This window comes from Cololabis saira, chromosome 5, assembly GCF_033807715.1.
Source record: "Cololabis saira isolate AMF1-May2022 chromosome 5, fColSai1.1, whole genome shotgun sequence".
NCBI classification, from domain to species: domain Eukaryota; kingdom Metazoa; phylum Chordata; class Actinopteri; order Beloniformes; family Belonidae; genus Cololabis; species Cololabis saira.
Genome location: NC_084591.1, coordinates 1991004 through 2006368, shown reverse-complemented (window position 1 = coordinate 2006368; position 15365 = coordinate 1991004). Strand labels below are relative to the sequence as shown.

The 15365-nt window shown below is 44.8% G+C and overlaps 1 pseudogene; it reads left to right on the top strand.

The window, feature by feature from the left end:
- The first annotated feature begins 491 nt into the window (after positions 1-491).
- LOC133443661 (tripartite motif-containing protein 16-like) lies at positions 492-13019 on the top strand (annotated as a pseudogene).
- Positions 13020-15365: the final 2346 nt, after the last annotated feature.

Sequence of the window (15365 nt, the reverse complement as noted above, 5' to 3'; positions counted from 1 at the left end):
CTCCAAACTGTCTCTATCTATGTCCAAACTGTCTTTAACTATCTCCAAACTGACTCTAACTGTCTCCAAACTGTCTCTGTCTCCAAACTGTCTCTAACTATCTCCAAACTGTCTCTATCTATGTCCAAACTGTCCCTAACTATCTCCAAACTGTCTCTGTCTCCAAACTGTCTCTAACTATCTACAAACTGTCTCTAACTATCTACAAACTGTCCCTAACTATCTCCAAACTGTCTCTAACTATCTCCAAACTGTCTCTGTCTCCAAACTGTCTCTTAACTATCTCCAAACTGTCTCTAACTATCTACAAACTGTCCCTAACTATCTCCAAACTGTCTCTAACTGTCTCCAAACTGTCTCTGTCTCCAAACTGTCTCTTAACTATCTCCAAACTGTCTCTAACTATGTCCAAACTGTCTCTAACTGTCTCCAAACTGTCTCTAAACTCTAACTGACTGCAACTCTCCCCCAAACACACATTCTGAACGGAGCCCGAGGGTTTAACCGCTGAATCAGTCACGTGGTGCAGCCAGGAAGTCATAGTGTTCAGCCCCGCCCCTGAGTGAAGCAATCCTGCATACCTCAGAGTTTCTGTTCAGGGGAAGTGAAACTGTCTGACAGTTGCTACGAAGAGGACGATGGCGCAGCAGGAAAACCAGCTCGACCCAGTTAAATTCTCTTGTTCCATCTGTTTGGATCTTTTAAAGGATCCGGTGGCTATTCCCTGTGGACACAGTTACTGTATGAAGTGTATTAAGGACTTCTGGGATGAAGGAGAGAAGAAACTCCCCAGCTGTCCTCAGTGTCGACGCACATTTATTCCGAGGCCTGAGCTGCTGAAAAACACCATGTTAGCTGATTTAATGGAGGAACTGAAGAAGACTGGACTCCAAGCTTCTCCTGCTGATCACTGCTACGCTGGACCTGAAGACGTGGCCTGTGATGTCTGCTCTGGGAGAAAACTGAAAGCTGTCAAGTCCTGTTTGGTCTGTCTGGTCTCTTACTGCCAGAAACACCTTCAACCTCATCATGATGTGGCTCAATTAAAGAAACACCAGCTGGTGCATCCCTCCAAGAACCTGCAGGACAACATCTGCCCCCGTCATGGTGAGGTGATGAAGATGTTCTGTCGTACTGATCAGAAGTGTATCTGTTATCTCTGCTCTGTGGATGAACATAAAGGCCACGACACAGTCACAGCTGCAGCAGAAAGGACTGAGAGGCAGAGAGAGATGGAGCTGAGTCGAGAACAAATCCAGCAGCAGATCCAAGACAGAGAGAAAGATGTGAAGCTGCTTCAGCAGGAGGTGGAGGCCATCGATCAGTCCGCTGATAAAACAGTGGAGGACAGTGAGGAGATGTTCACTGAGCTGATCTCTCTCCTCCAGAAGAGAAGCTCTGAGGTGAAGCAGCAGATCAGATCCCAGCAGGAAACTGAAGTGAGGAGAGTCAGAGAGCTGGAGGAGAAGCTGCAGCAGGAGATCAGGGACCTGAAGAGGAGAGACGCTGAGATGAAGCAGCTCAGAGACATCGAGGATCACAACCAGTTCCTCCACAACTGGCCCACCCGCCACCACTCAGTCAGTCCACACACTCCTCCGGCATCAACATCCGTCCTCTCAGGTACGCAGATCCAGCGTTACTTCCAAGCTGAGGGGGGGGGGGGGGGGGGGGGATAAATCACTTCAGATACAGCAATGTTACTGTATGTCATTCTGACCCAGGATGTATTTGTTACATTGCTGTATTTGAAGTGATTTACACCCACCCCCCCGCAAAACCTCCAGAATGATCCTACATGGTCAGGATTATAGAATGTTATAGGGTATTACATGGTTAAGGGGTAAAACATGGTTAAAATTATTTTTCACACCTTTAACAATTATATATTTAAAATATATTCACACAAATGTGTGTATCATGCCCTTAAACTACTATGTGCACTCTTATTTTAGTATTAACAACCTCCATTTCTGTGAAAAAAAAAAATACTTGGTAAGAACTACATTTCCCTAGAGGCATGCTATACAGCTTTATGCTAATCAGCGCCATATTTGTAGTCACATTAGTTTGGGTTAAACCTAGAGTAACCCTAACGTATAAAAACGTTTTAAAAAACATATATCAATTGAATATATCTATTATGTAGTCGTGCATCTGAATTAGTAACTACATTTTATAGAGATGATGTATGTTAAGGAATTGTAAATATGTTTGTTTATTTAGGATAGTTTATTTAACGTCATGTAAATGACATTGATGTATTCACAGTGATTCAATATAAGTTGTAAATGTACCTGTGTACGGTTTATTTTAATATTTACCGTTAAAAAGCACAATATATTTAACCGTTTACTTCGACGTCCACGTCGGGGCACTCGTCACGTGATCAGGATCTCTGCTCGTCACTCTATGATGTAGAGGGGACGCCCAGGGAATTCCCTGTGGTTGACGAAATGGGAGAATGGTTAAAACAATTACCATATTTTCTGGACTATAAGCTGCTACTTTTTTCATAGGTTTTCAACCGTGCAGCTTATACAAAGGTGCAGCTATTCTGTGGATTTTTCTTCCACCGCTCGGGGCGCTCTAACCGGAATTAGAATCAAAACTAAAACAAAATAAATGCAAAGAAGAATACGCTACTTCTTCTTTAGCAGATAGAAGTAGAAGCAGATTTCAAACAGATAAATAGATAAATAAATAGCGGTTACTTTCTCTTGGTTCTGTCCCGTTTTAATCAGCAAAGTTGCTGCCGTGTTAAAAGACACTGTTAGGAAAGATCTATTTAGGCAGAGCCGTCTGGGAGATTTGCGAGGCCCTGTGCGAAATGGATGGGGGGGGGGGCTTTCGGGTCATATCGGGTGTCTATATGCGCAATTTTAACTCTCCAATTAGCAAAATACTGGATACTTTCCCCTGCAGTAGCGGAGCGTGGGTCTCAGTACAGACGGGGCGGAGTATTCTCGATGGGCCCTTATGATAGTCATTTTAAAGGAGCCGTCTGTAAGAAATGTCCAAAACTGGTACTGCAGTCACTTTCAAAATATTGTTGAGCGGCGTGTACCCTCCCCCTCCTCCCCCCGACCAGAGGTTGCCAGGTAGGCTGCAGAATGCAGCAGGAACGTAGGCTGCCATGGCTGCCATAATTAGAGCCGAGCTGGCAACCCGGATGCCGAAACAATACTGACTTGGTGATTGGGAGATAGGTGGAGGGTGGAGCTTCAGAAACAATACTGACTTGGTGATTGGGAGATAGGTGGAGGGTGGAGCTTCAGAAACAATACTGACTTGGTGATTGGGAGATAGGTGGAGGGTGGAGCTTCAGAAACAATACTGACTTGGTGATTGGGAGATAGGTGGAGGGTGGAGCTTCAGAAACAATACTGACTTGGTGATTGGGAGATAGGTGGAGGGTGGAGCTTCAGAAACAATACTGACTTGGTGATTGGGAGATAGGTGGAGGGTGGAGCTTCAGAAACAATACTGACTTGGTGATTGGGAGATAGGTGGAGGGTGGAGCTTCAGAAACAATACTGACTTGGTGATTGGGAGATAGGTGGAGGGTGGAGCTTCAGAAACAATACTGACTTGGTGATTGGGAGATAGGTGGAGGGTGGAGCTTCAGAAACAATACTGACTTGGTGATTGGGAGATAGGTGGAGGGTGGAGCTTCAGAAACAATAATGACTTGGTGATTGGGAGATAGGTGGAGGGTGGAGCTTCAGAAACAATACTGACTTGGTGATTAGGAGATAGGTGGAGGGTGGAGCTTCAGAAACAATACTGACTTGGTGATTGGGAGATAGGTGGAGGGTGGAGCTTCAGAAACAATACTGACTTGGTGATTGGGAGATAGGTGGAGGGTGGAGCTTCAGAAACAATACTGACTTGGTGATTGGGAGATAGGTGGAGGGTGGAGCTTCAGAAACAATACTGACTTGGTGATTGGGAGATAGGTGGAGGGTGGAGCTTCAGAAACAATACTGACTTGGTGATTGGGAGATAGGTGGAGGGTGGAGCTTCAGAAACAATACTGACTTGGTGATTGGGAGATAGGTGGAGGGCGGAGCTTCAGAAACAATACTGACTTGGTGATTGGGAGATAGGTGGAGGGTGGAGCTTCAGAAACAATACTGACTTGGTGATTGGGAGATAGGTGGAGGGTGGAGCTTCAGAAACAATACTGACTTGGTGATTGGGAGATAGGTGGAGGGTGGAGCTTCAGAAACAATACTGACTTGGTGATTGGGAGATAGGTGGAGGGTGGAGCTTCAGAAACAATACTGACTTGGTGATTGGGAGATAGGTGGAGGGTGGAGCTTCAGAAACAATACTGACTTGGTGATTGGGAGATAGGTGGAGGGTGGAGCTTCAGAAACAATACTGACTTGGTGATTGGGAGATAGGTGGAGGGTGGAGCTTCGGAAACAATACTGACTTGGTGATTGGGAGATAGGTGGAGGGTGGAGCTTCGGAAACAATACTGACTTGGTGATTGGGAGATAGGTGGAGGGCGGAGCTTCAGAAACAATACTGACTTGGTGATTGGGAGATAGGTGGAGGGTGGAGCTTCAGAAACAATACTGACTTGGTGATTGGGAGATAGGTGGAGGGTGGAGCTTCAGAAACAATACTGACTTGGTGATTGGGAGATAGGTGGAGGGTGGAGCTTCAGAAACAATACTGACTTGGTGATTGGGAGATAGGTGGAGGGTGGAGCTTCAGAAACAATACTGACTTGGTGATTGGGAGATAGGTGGAGGGTGGAGCTTCAGAAACAATACTGACTTGGTGATTGGGAGATAGGTGGAGGGTGGAGCTTCAACATAAACATCAGTTGAGGGCTGCAACTCCTCTTTTTAAACTGGAGTATCCTGGCTTGAGTGCTGTTGTCAGTGACATAAGTATTTGAAATGAACATGATTTTTAAATGTCTGTTGACATATCGGGGTAATTTTATGATTCGTTTTATTATTGCTCTTACATACAGCTCCTTTAATGTTCAACAACACGTCATCCCACCCATCAAACAACATTTATTCTCACTTTTATTGAGCCAAGCCTATAGGCCTATGCTGCAGAAGAACACACACACACACACACACACACACACACACACACACACACACACACACACACACACACACACACACACACACACACACACACACGGCGCTGAAAACTCAGATAGTCATGGACTGACTCAGTTCCATCTTTGATACAGTTTAAATACAAAAAAAACATAACTGGTCTAAAATTATACAATCTATTTATATATATATAGACACAGCGGTCTATAACATCATTTCTGAGCTCTATAACAGAGAATAGACTCGGCGGTCTAGTTGAAAACAACACAAGCACATTAAAATAGGCAGGTGGTCAAGAATACCACAACATTCTGATAAAGAAATTATTTATGAAGGTTACACTGACTCACCATAGTTGACTCTTCCATAACCCAAAATAACCCAGGTAACGTGGAAAACGGGGTAACATTCAAAACGTTGTACACGCTGCTTAGTCCTGCGCGTCGTCCGCGTACCCTATAGTCCATGAGCCAAGAGCCCAAAATTGACCAATTGCAATCAAACAGGTGGGCAATTTCTAATATGTTTTTTTGAGTTGCTACACATCCCTAGTTGACAGTTTGGCATGATAGCCCTTGCAGACTGGTAGCTTATTGGTGGTTATCATGCATTTAATATATGGACCCCTATAGTGAAAATACGAGAGCGGCGTATGGTGCTTGTCTGGTATTATGGGACTTGTTGACTACTTGTTGACTACTCAGACTGCCTAAATCAATCTAATATGTTCCTCAGATATTGGAGAACTGAAATAATGGTATTTTAGGTTTCCCAGATGAAATCTGAGGCTGTTCCAGCCTTCTTTTCAGAAAAACTTCATAGGCGGAAATCAAAATTTTAGTTTTCTGTTGTGTTCCTTTCCATAGCAGAGTAATTGAATAATATAAACATTAATTTGTGGACCATATTTGACACCCACCAGGCCACACCTTTCAGCAGGTACCAGATTTATGCCTGTAGCCCTTATACTTTTTGAGATATACTAATTTTTGTGCATGCATGTTGTTTTAGGCAGAATCTCGCCTGGATTTCAGCTGAATAGGGTAAAAAATATATAATACAGATATCACTATGAAACCTTCCCAGTTTATTACCAACCTCAAAACAAAGAAAAAATGGATTGCACATTTTCTGAGATTTTATGTTTATGTAGGCTATGCAAATGATACTTTATCCATTTCACTATAGGGAATGTGTGAAGTTTCCGCAGTGTTCAGAGCATACCACACTTATTTGCACAATGGCTGAAATGGAGGTTCAGTGTTGAGTAATTTTGGAAGAAGATCCTAATAATAGATCCATATTGCTTATAAGTATGCTTCCAGTATGCTCATGCACACAGCGAGATTCACTTGCTGTCAATCAACTGTGCTGTCAACATGCTGTCATTCGATCAGGTGAGAAAGATTAATTTCATATTTTTTCCATATTGAATGATTCACCCTACTTCAAAGGATAGCCCAGTGTTGATACAAGTATATTAAAAAGAATCCTCATCTGAATATAACCCTGTGCAGCATTCATGATCATATGGGTTAGCTAGCTGAGATGTCGACTGTCAATGAAGTCCTTACCCAAACACTAAACATCATGGAGAGCCTTGGATTGGAGGAGATTGTTTGTGTCTTTGACCAAGCACTCTACGCCAAGGCAGCAGAAATCACTTGGAAGCAAGAGAAGTTCCAGAACATTATACTGAGAATGGGAGCTTTCCATACCATCTGCAACCTGTTATCAATCCTGGGGAAGAGGTTTCAGGATGCTGGCCTGCGTGACTTGTGTGTGGAGTCCGGAGTGATTGCAGAAGGATCTATCCTTCTGCAATTTCTGCAAGGGTGCAAGTACAACCGTGCTGTCAGACTTCACAAGGTCATGTATGAGGCGATCATGAGGCTAGCCGGAAGGGATTCCTCCCATGGATCCAAGACAACCACAGAGCAGAGATTCAATGTCTGGAAGAAGCCCTTGGAAGCATCTCCACTTTTCATGATGAAGTGTCACAGGCATCCTTCACAGAGCTCATGGATGATCCATCCTGCAATCACATCCTACAGTTGTTCCAAGAGTATCTTGATTCCCTCAGGAATGGTGAACCATTGGCAGCTTTCTGGATGTCTTACCTCGACATAGTTGAGATCTTGCTAGGCTTGCTCCGTGCTTCAAGAGAAGGGGATTGGATGCTGCACCTAGCCTCAATCCGCGCTATGATCCCATGGTGCTTTGCTTATGACAGGCTGAATTATTCACGTTTCCTCCCATATTACTACTCCACAATGACACGTCTGCCCATTGATCATCCAGAGGTGCACCACCAGTTCATGCAGGGTGGCTTCAGTGTCCAACTTGGTAGGCAGAATGCTTTCGGCCGGATCCCTGTTGATCAAACCATCGAGGAAACGGTCAATAAGGATACCCAGACCGCAGGTGGCACAAAGGGCTTCAGCCTGAAACGAGCTGCCGTGGAGAGGTACTACCTAACATCCGATTCCCGCAGCATGTTCCTCAAGCAGCTCCGAGCTATGGTGGGAAATGGCCAGTCTCATATCAGCCACCCAGACCTACAGAGGCCCAGAATCCACAGAGATGAAGCAGATGTACAGTCCATTGTGAAGCTGGTCGAAGATGACTGGACAGACCCTTTTGACCCAAATCGAAGTGAGTTTGTCAGCTTAGCAACAGGTACCCTCGCCCGTCCATACGTAGCAAGGGACCTTCTTGATGCCCATACAATTGGCACAGAAGCATACGAGACCTTCAAGCGGGATTGACTTGTAGAACAAAAACCAAAGGCCCAGTTCTATGAGAAGATGAGCAAGAATAAACTTAAGACTTTTACTGATATTTACTGACTGAAGAAGCCATCTACAAGCAATCCAAGAAAAGTTGTTTTGCAGGCTGACAGAAAGCTCTTCGGCCTCATGGTCCTGGCAGCAGAGAGCCGCCATCTTAAGATGGTTGATGTCCTTTCCCACCCTCTAGGGCCATTGCCATGGTCACTTGCCAATGGAGATGGAACACTGAAGAAGACGAGCAAAGCTGTTCTGGCCAGGGAGCTGGAGAAGCAAGTCATGCCAGCAGAGACCATCCCTGTGCCATCTGCTACCATCATCGATGGGATGAGTTTGGTACAGAAGATTCAGGGCAATGAGAAGACATTCTCAACTTGCAGACTCTGTCCTTACTCTGATCTTACATGAGGGAGCCAGTAGTCAGAGAATTGATATTGTCTTTGATGTTTATCGGGAGGATTCTGTCAAAAATGCTGAGAGAAAGAAACGGGGTGGCACCACAGGAAGCACAGCACCACAGTTCCGTAACATTGCACCAGGTCACCGGATCCAGCAATGGAGAAGGTTCCTCAGCAGCTCGACCAACAAAGCAAATCTTATTACGTTCTTAGTGGCTGAGTTCAAACATCAAAGCTGAGACAGAAGCTGAACAACAAGGAGCTGTATGTCGCCAGTGGAGAAAGTTGCTTGCACATCACTAAAGATCAGTGGGAAGAAGTTGCAGACCTAAAGACAAATCAAGAAGAGGCTGACACAAGGGTGATATTGCATGCAGCTCATGCTCCAGAGGCAGGCTACAGTGCTGTTGTGATAACAGCTGAAGATACAGATGTGCTGGTGCTCTGCCTGGGGACAAATATTTATTGTCCCCTATTCCAAAAATGTGGAACAAAGAAGTGGATCTGGAGAAGGCATTTGACCGTGTCCCTCGTGCCATTCTGTGGGGGGTGCTCGGTGAGTATGGAGTCCGGGGCCCTCTACTAAGGGCTGTCCGGTCTCTGTATGATCGGAGCAGGAGTCTGGTTTGCATTTCCGGCAGTAGATCAGACTTGTTCCCGGTGCATGTTGGATTCCGGCAGGGCTGCCCTTTGTCACCGGTCCTGTTCATAATTTTTATGGACAGGATTTCTAGGCGTAGCCAGGGGCCGGAGGGAATCCGGTTTGGGGACCTCAGGATTTAATCTCTGCTTTTTGCAGATGACGTTGTCCTGTTGGCTTCAACAGACCGGGACCTTGCGACGCGGCTTCAACAGACCGGGACCTTGCGACGCGGCAGGGATGAGAATCAGCACCTCCAAATCCGAGGCCATGGTTCTCCACCGGGAAAGGGTGGCGTGCCTTCTCCGGGTGGGTGGAGAAGTCCTGCCTCAGGTGGAGGAGTTCAAGTATCTCGGGGTCTTGTTACCGAGTGAGGGAACAATGGAGCGGGAGATTGACAGACGGATCGGTGCAGCGTCCGCAGTTATGCGGTCGATGTACCGGATCGTCGTGGTGAAGAAGGAGCTGAGTCGAAAGGCGAAGCTCTCGATTTACCGGTCAATCTACGCACCTACCCTCACCAATGGTCATGAACTTTGGGTAGTGACCGAAAGGACAAGATCGTGGATACAAGCGACCAAGATGAGTTTCCTCTGCGGGGTGGCTGGACGCTCCCTTAGAGATGAGTTTCCTCCGCAGGGCGGCTGGACGCTCCCTTAGAGATGAGTTTCCTCCGCAGGGTGGCTGGACGCTCCCTTAGAGATGAGTTTCCTTCCTTAGAGATGAGTTTCCTCCCTTAGAGATGAGTTTCCTCCGCAGGGTGGCTGGAAGCTCCCTTAGAGATGAGTTTCCTCCGCAGGGTGGCTGGACGCTCCCTTAGAGATGAGTTTCCTCCGCAGGGTGGATGGACGCTCCCTTAGAGATAGGGGGAGGAGGTCGGTCACCCGGGAGGAGCTCGGAGTCGAGCCGCTGCTCCTTCACATTGAGAGGAGTCAGCTGAGGTGGCTTGGGCATCTGTACCGGATCCTCCTGGACACCTCCCTAGGGAGGTGTTCCAGACATGTCCCTCCTCCCTAGGGAGGTGTTCCAGTCATGTCCCTCCTCCCTAGGGAGGTGTTCCAGTCATGTCCCACCAGGAGGAGACCCCGGGGAAGACCCAGGACACGCTGGAGAGACTATGTCTCTCGGCTGGCCTGGGAACGCCTCGGACTCCCCTCGGAAGAGCTGGAGGAAGAGATGGAGGAAGAGCTGGAGGAAGAGCTGGAGGAAGTGTCTGGGGTGAAGGAAGTCTGGGCATCCCTGCTGAGGCTGCTGCCCCCGCGACCCGGGAACGGATAAGCGGCGGACGATGGATGGATGGATGGAACAAGCTACGTCAGGGGCTGGGAGATGGGGTCTGCAATGCTCTCATTGGAATGCATGCATTCACTGGATGCGATACTGTGAGTGCTTTCGCAGGGCGTGGGAAGCTTGGAGCTTTGAAGCTTGTCAAAGGATCAGAACATCTCCAAGAAGTTTTCCTTGAGCTGGGGCAGTCCTGGGAAATATCTGATAACCTGTTCACGCATCTGCAAGCATTTACGTGCAAACTCTACTCTCCATGATGTTTAGTGTTGGGGTCAGGACTTCATTGACAGTCGACATCTCAGCTAGCTAACCCATATGATCATGAATGCTGCACAGGGTTATATTCAGATGAGGATTCTTTTTAATATACTTGTATCAACACTGGGCTATCCTTTGAAGTAGGGTGAATCATTCAATATGGAAAAAATATGAAATTAATCTTTCTCACCTGATCGAATGACAGCATGTTGACAGCACAGTTGATTGACAGCAAGTGAATCTCGCTGTGTGCATGAGCATACTGGAAGCATACTTATAAGAAATATGGATCTATTATTAGGATCTTCTTCCAAAATTACTCAACACTGAACCTCCATTTCAGCCATTGTGCAAATAAGTGTGGTATGCTCTGAACACTGCGGAAACTTCACACATTCCCTATAGTGAAATGGATAAAGTATCATTTGCATAGCCTACATAAACATAAAATCTCAGAAAATGTGCAATCCATTTTTTCTTTGTTTTGAGGTTGGTAATAAACTGGGAAGGTTTCATAGTGATATCTGTATTATATATTTTTTACCCTATTCAGCTGAAATCCAGGTGAGATTCTGCCTAAAACAACATGCATACACAAAAATTAGTATATCTCAAAAAGTATAAGGGCTACAGGCATAAATATGTTACCTGCTGAAAGGTGGGGGTCTGGGGGGTGTCAAATATGGTCCACAAATTAATGTTTATATGATTCAATTACTCTGCTGTGGAAAGAAACACAACAGAAAAGGTAAATTTTGATTTCCGCCTATGAAGTTTTTCTGAAAAGAAGGCTGGAACAGCCTCAGATTTCATCTGGGAAACCTAAAATACCATTATTTCAGTTCTCCAATATCTGAGGAACATATTAGATTGATTTAGGCAGTCTGAGTAGTCAACAAGTAGTCAACAAGTCCCATAATACCAAACAAGCACCATACGCCGCTCTCGTATTTTCACTATAGGGGTCCATATATTAAATGCATGATAACCACCAATAAGCTACCAGTCTGCAAGGGCTATCATGCCAAACTGTCAACTAGGGATGTGTAGCAACTCAAAAAAACATATTAGAAATTGCCCACCTGTTTGATTGCAATTGGTGGTCTGGCTCATGGACTACTACGGCGTATGCTCTGCGTCGATTTAACGCAGAACCATAAACCAGCTTACAGACAATCAGCGTTGGCTCACAGCTCTGATGCGTTCAGGACAGTTGTAAAGTAAGAATCAGCCTACACTGGCCGCACAATGCACATTTTATCATTATTATAGCCTACAATTTACGATGGAACGTGACTGTTGATATTTATAAGGGGAAAAAAAACAAAAAAAAAACAAAAAAAAAAAAAACGGCCCACAGCGCGAGGGCCCGTGCGGTCGCACGGTTCGCACACCCTTAAACACCCTGTATTTAGGTACAAACATGTACATCATTTACAGTTCAAAATCCTTCTGTACATGTAGTAAATATCTAATCTAACAACATAAATATCATATCTTGCATATCTTTTTTTTTTAAATAGAACGGATGCGGCTTGTATGCAGGTGCGGCTTATAGTCCAGAAAATACGGTCATTTAAATATCGTCTGTTTCCACTCCCTGGTTCCAAAGCCATTAAAAATTATATTTTGTGGCTGCACGACGCTCTGGTTAAGGTCTGGTTAGGTTAAAGCACCACTTATGATTGGTTAGAAGTAGCAAACGGTTTACAACAGTTCCCAATTGACTTTGCACAAGTAAAAGATCCGTGGTGCTCACACGGAATTTACCACTTTCTGTGCTGGTGCCTCAACAGGTACTTTCAGGACGTGGCAGCAGCCGTGTCAGAGGTCAGAGGTCGACTACAGGACATCCTGAGAGACACGTGGACAAACGTCTCACTGGCCGTCGCTGACGTGGATGTTTTACTGTCAGAACCAGGACCAGAACCAGAACCAGAACCAACGAGCAGAGCTGGATTCTTGAAATATTCATGTGAAATCACTCTGGATCCAAACACAGTAAACAGATATCTGTTACTGTCAGAGCAGAACAGAAAGGTGACTTTAATGGACCAACCTCAGTCTTATCCTGATCATCCAGACAGATTCAGTGATCGTTCTCAGGTTCTGAGTAGAGAGAGTCTGACTGGACGTCATTACTGGGAGGTGGAGACAGCAGGTGCAGTTGATGTAGCAGTTTCATACAAGAATATCAGCAGATCATGGGGAAGTGCATTTGGATTTAATGATAAATCTTGGTCACTAGATTGTTACTCAGGCAGTTATGAATTCTGGTACAACAGCATCGGAACCTCCGTCTCAGGTCCTGCTTCCTCCAGAATAGGAGTTTACCTGGATCACAGAGCAGGAGTTGTGTCCTTCTACAGCGTCTCTGGAACCACGACCCTCCTCCACAGAGTCCAGACCTCCTTCACTCGGCCGCTACACGCTGGAGTCTGGATTAACTATAGTGGAGACTCAGCTGAGTTCTGTAAACTCAAATAAGATCAACGAGTTTCCTCTTCATGTTTTTATTGATTTTCTTTTCTTCTTTTCTTCTTTCTCTGACGGATGGAGGGACGTTTTTGTTCTACAAGTTGATGTTTTCTTGTTATTTCCTCTTTTGGAGGTGGAAGTTTTTCTTTTGTAGTTTCACCTGGGAATTATTAATAATATTAAAGTCTTTTATTTCATTATAAAAACATAGAAATAAGCCTGTGTTGTAATTGTTAACTGTTAGTTTTTAGATTTGATTTGTGTTTTTTATGTTGTATTTCTCTTTTCTTCCACTTCTTTATTATTATTTGTTCTTTTGTGTTGCACCAATCACCACCTCAAATTCCTTGTGTGTCTTAAACTACTTGGAAATAAACGTCTTTCTGATTGTGATAGCGATAGCGATAGCGATAGCGATTGCGATAGCGATTGCGATAGCGATAGCGATAGCGATTGCGATAGCGATAGCGATAGCGATTGCGATAGCGATAGCGATAGCGATTGCGATTGCGATAGCGATAGCGATAGCGATAGCGATAGCGATTGCGATTGCGATTGCGATAGCGATAGCGATAGCGATTGCGATAGCGATAGCGATAGCGATAGCGATAGCGATTGCGATAGCGATAGCGATAGCGATAGCGATAGCGATTGCGATAGCGATAGCGATAGCGATTGCGATTGCGATTGCGATTGCGATAGCGATTGCGATAGCGATAGCGATAGCGATAGCGATAGCGATAGCGATTGCGATTGCGATAGCGATAGCGATAGCGATAGCGATAGCGATAGCGATAGCGATAGCGATAGCGATAGCGATTGTGATAGCGATAGCGATAGTGATAGTGATAGTGATAGTGATTGTGATTGTGATTGTGATTGTGATAGTGATAGTGATTGTGATAGTGATAGTGATTGTGATGGTGATTGTGATTGTGATAGTGATAGTGATTGTGATAGTGATTGTGATTGTGATGAACTCCACCAGACCTTCTTCATCTCTGATATCACGTCTGCATTCAGACTCGTTTCCTCCTTCATTAGCAAACCAAAGGTTCTCGTTTTCTAAAGATATACATATTTGCCAGCCATGAGAACAAAGTACCGTATTTTCTGGACTATAAGCCACTACTTTTTTCATAGGTTTTGAACCATGCGGCTTATACAAAGGTGCGGCTGTTCTGTGGATTTTTCTTCCACCGCTAGGGGGAGTGCTAACCGGAATTAGAATCAAAACTAAGACAAAATAAATGCAAAGAAGAATACACTACTTCTTCTTTAGCAGATAGAAGTAGAAGCAGATTTCAAACAGATAAATAGATAAATAAATAGCGGTTATTTTCTCTTGGTTCTGTCCCGTTTTAATTAGCAAAGTTGCTGCCGTGTTAAAAGACACTGTTAGGAAAGATCTATTTAGGTACAAACATGTACATCATTTACAGTTCTAAATCCTTCTGTACATGTAGTAAATATCTAATCTAACAACATAAATATCTGCGGCTTGCATATCTTTTTTTTCAAATAGAGTGGATGCTGCTTATATACAGGTGCGGCTTATAGTCCAGAAAATACGGTGAATGATTCCAGAGATGTTAGTGACAGCAGCATCGCAGCAAACGGTTGAGTGAAGCCTCTAGTTGGTGTGAGAGTGTCGGGGCCGGTAGTCGTCGCTGCAGCTGCAGGACCAGACTAGATCTGCACATCACATGTTGCTGATGTCCAAATCTGTTGACCATGTTTCATGTTTAACAATCTGAATATTTAGTAAGAAATAAAACTTCTGATGTTCTAAAAAAAACATTGAGATCTTCTTTTTTGTTGTTTTGTAGAGAGGTCTTGCAGGAGAGTTATGAGATATGAGGAGTTACGGAGAATTACAAGAATTCCTCTTATTCAAAACACACATTTCAACTCCGACCCCCGGCAGCACCGCTGTCAGGTCCAAACTGACCCTCAGCAACTTGGCTAATACTGCTGGATATTAAAAAGAGACAGAAACATCAGTTCAGGTTAAATACTGGCGAGGAGAGAAGTCAGAGGACATGCAGTCCCAATCCTGCAAACGTCTCTGTCCGTCTCTGCTTCGTCTCCTCTTTTTATTACTTTGGGAAGGCCCTGGTTACACGAGCACCAGCAGCATCAGGGTGGGGGTTAAGGCTGCTCATGATCAGTGGGAAATTATTAGCTCACAATAGCAGAGGAATACTAGCAGTCAGTTAAAAAAAAGCAACACACGCGGTGACCTTTGACACTTCCAAAGGTCACAAGATCTGAAACTCGGCACAGTGGATGAGAGTCACCTCCTGATACAGAGTCTAGAATTTCCACCTCCTAGCTCAAAGCATTAGTGAACTATGCAAAAAAAGACACAAAATAGGCCCCCATGCCATTAGTCAGGAGGCTCTAAGACCTTTACGATTCT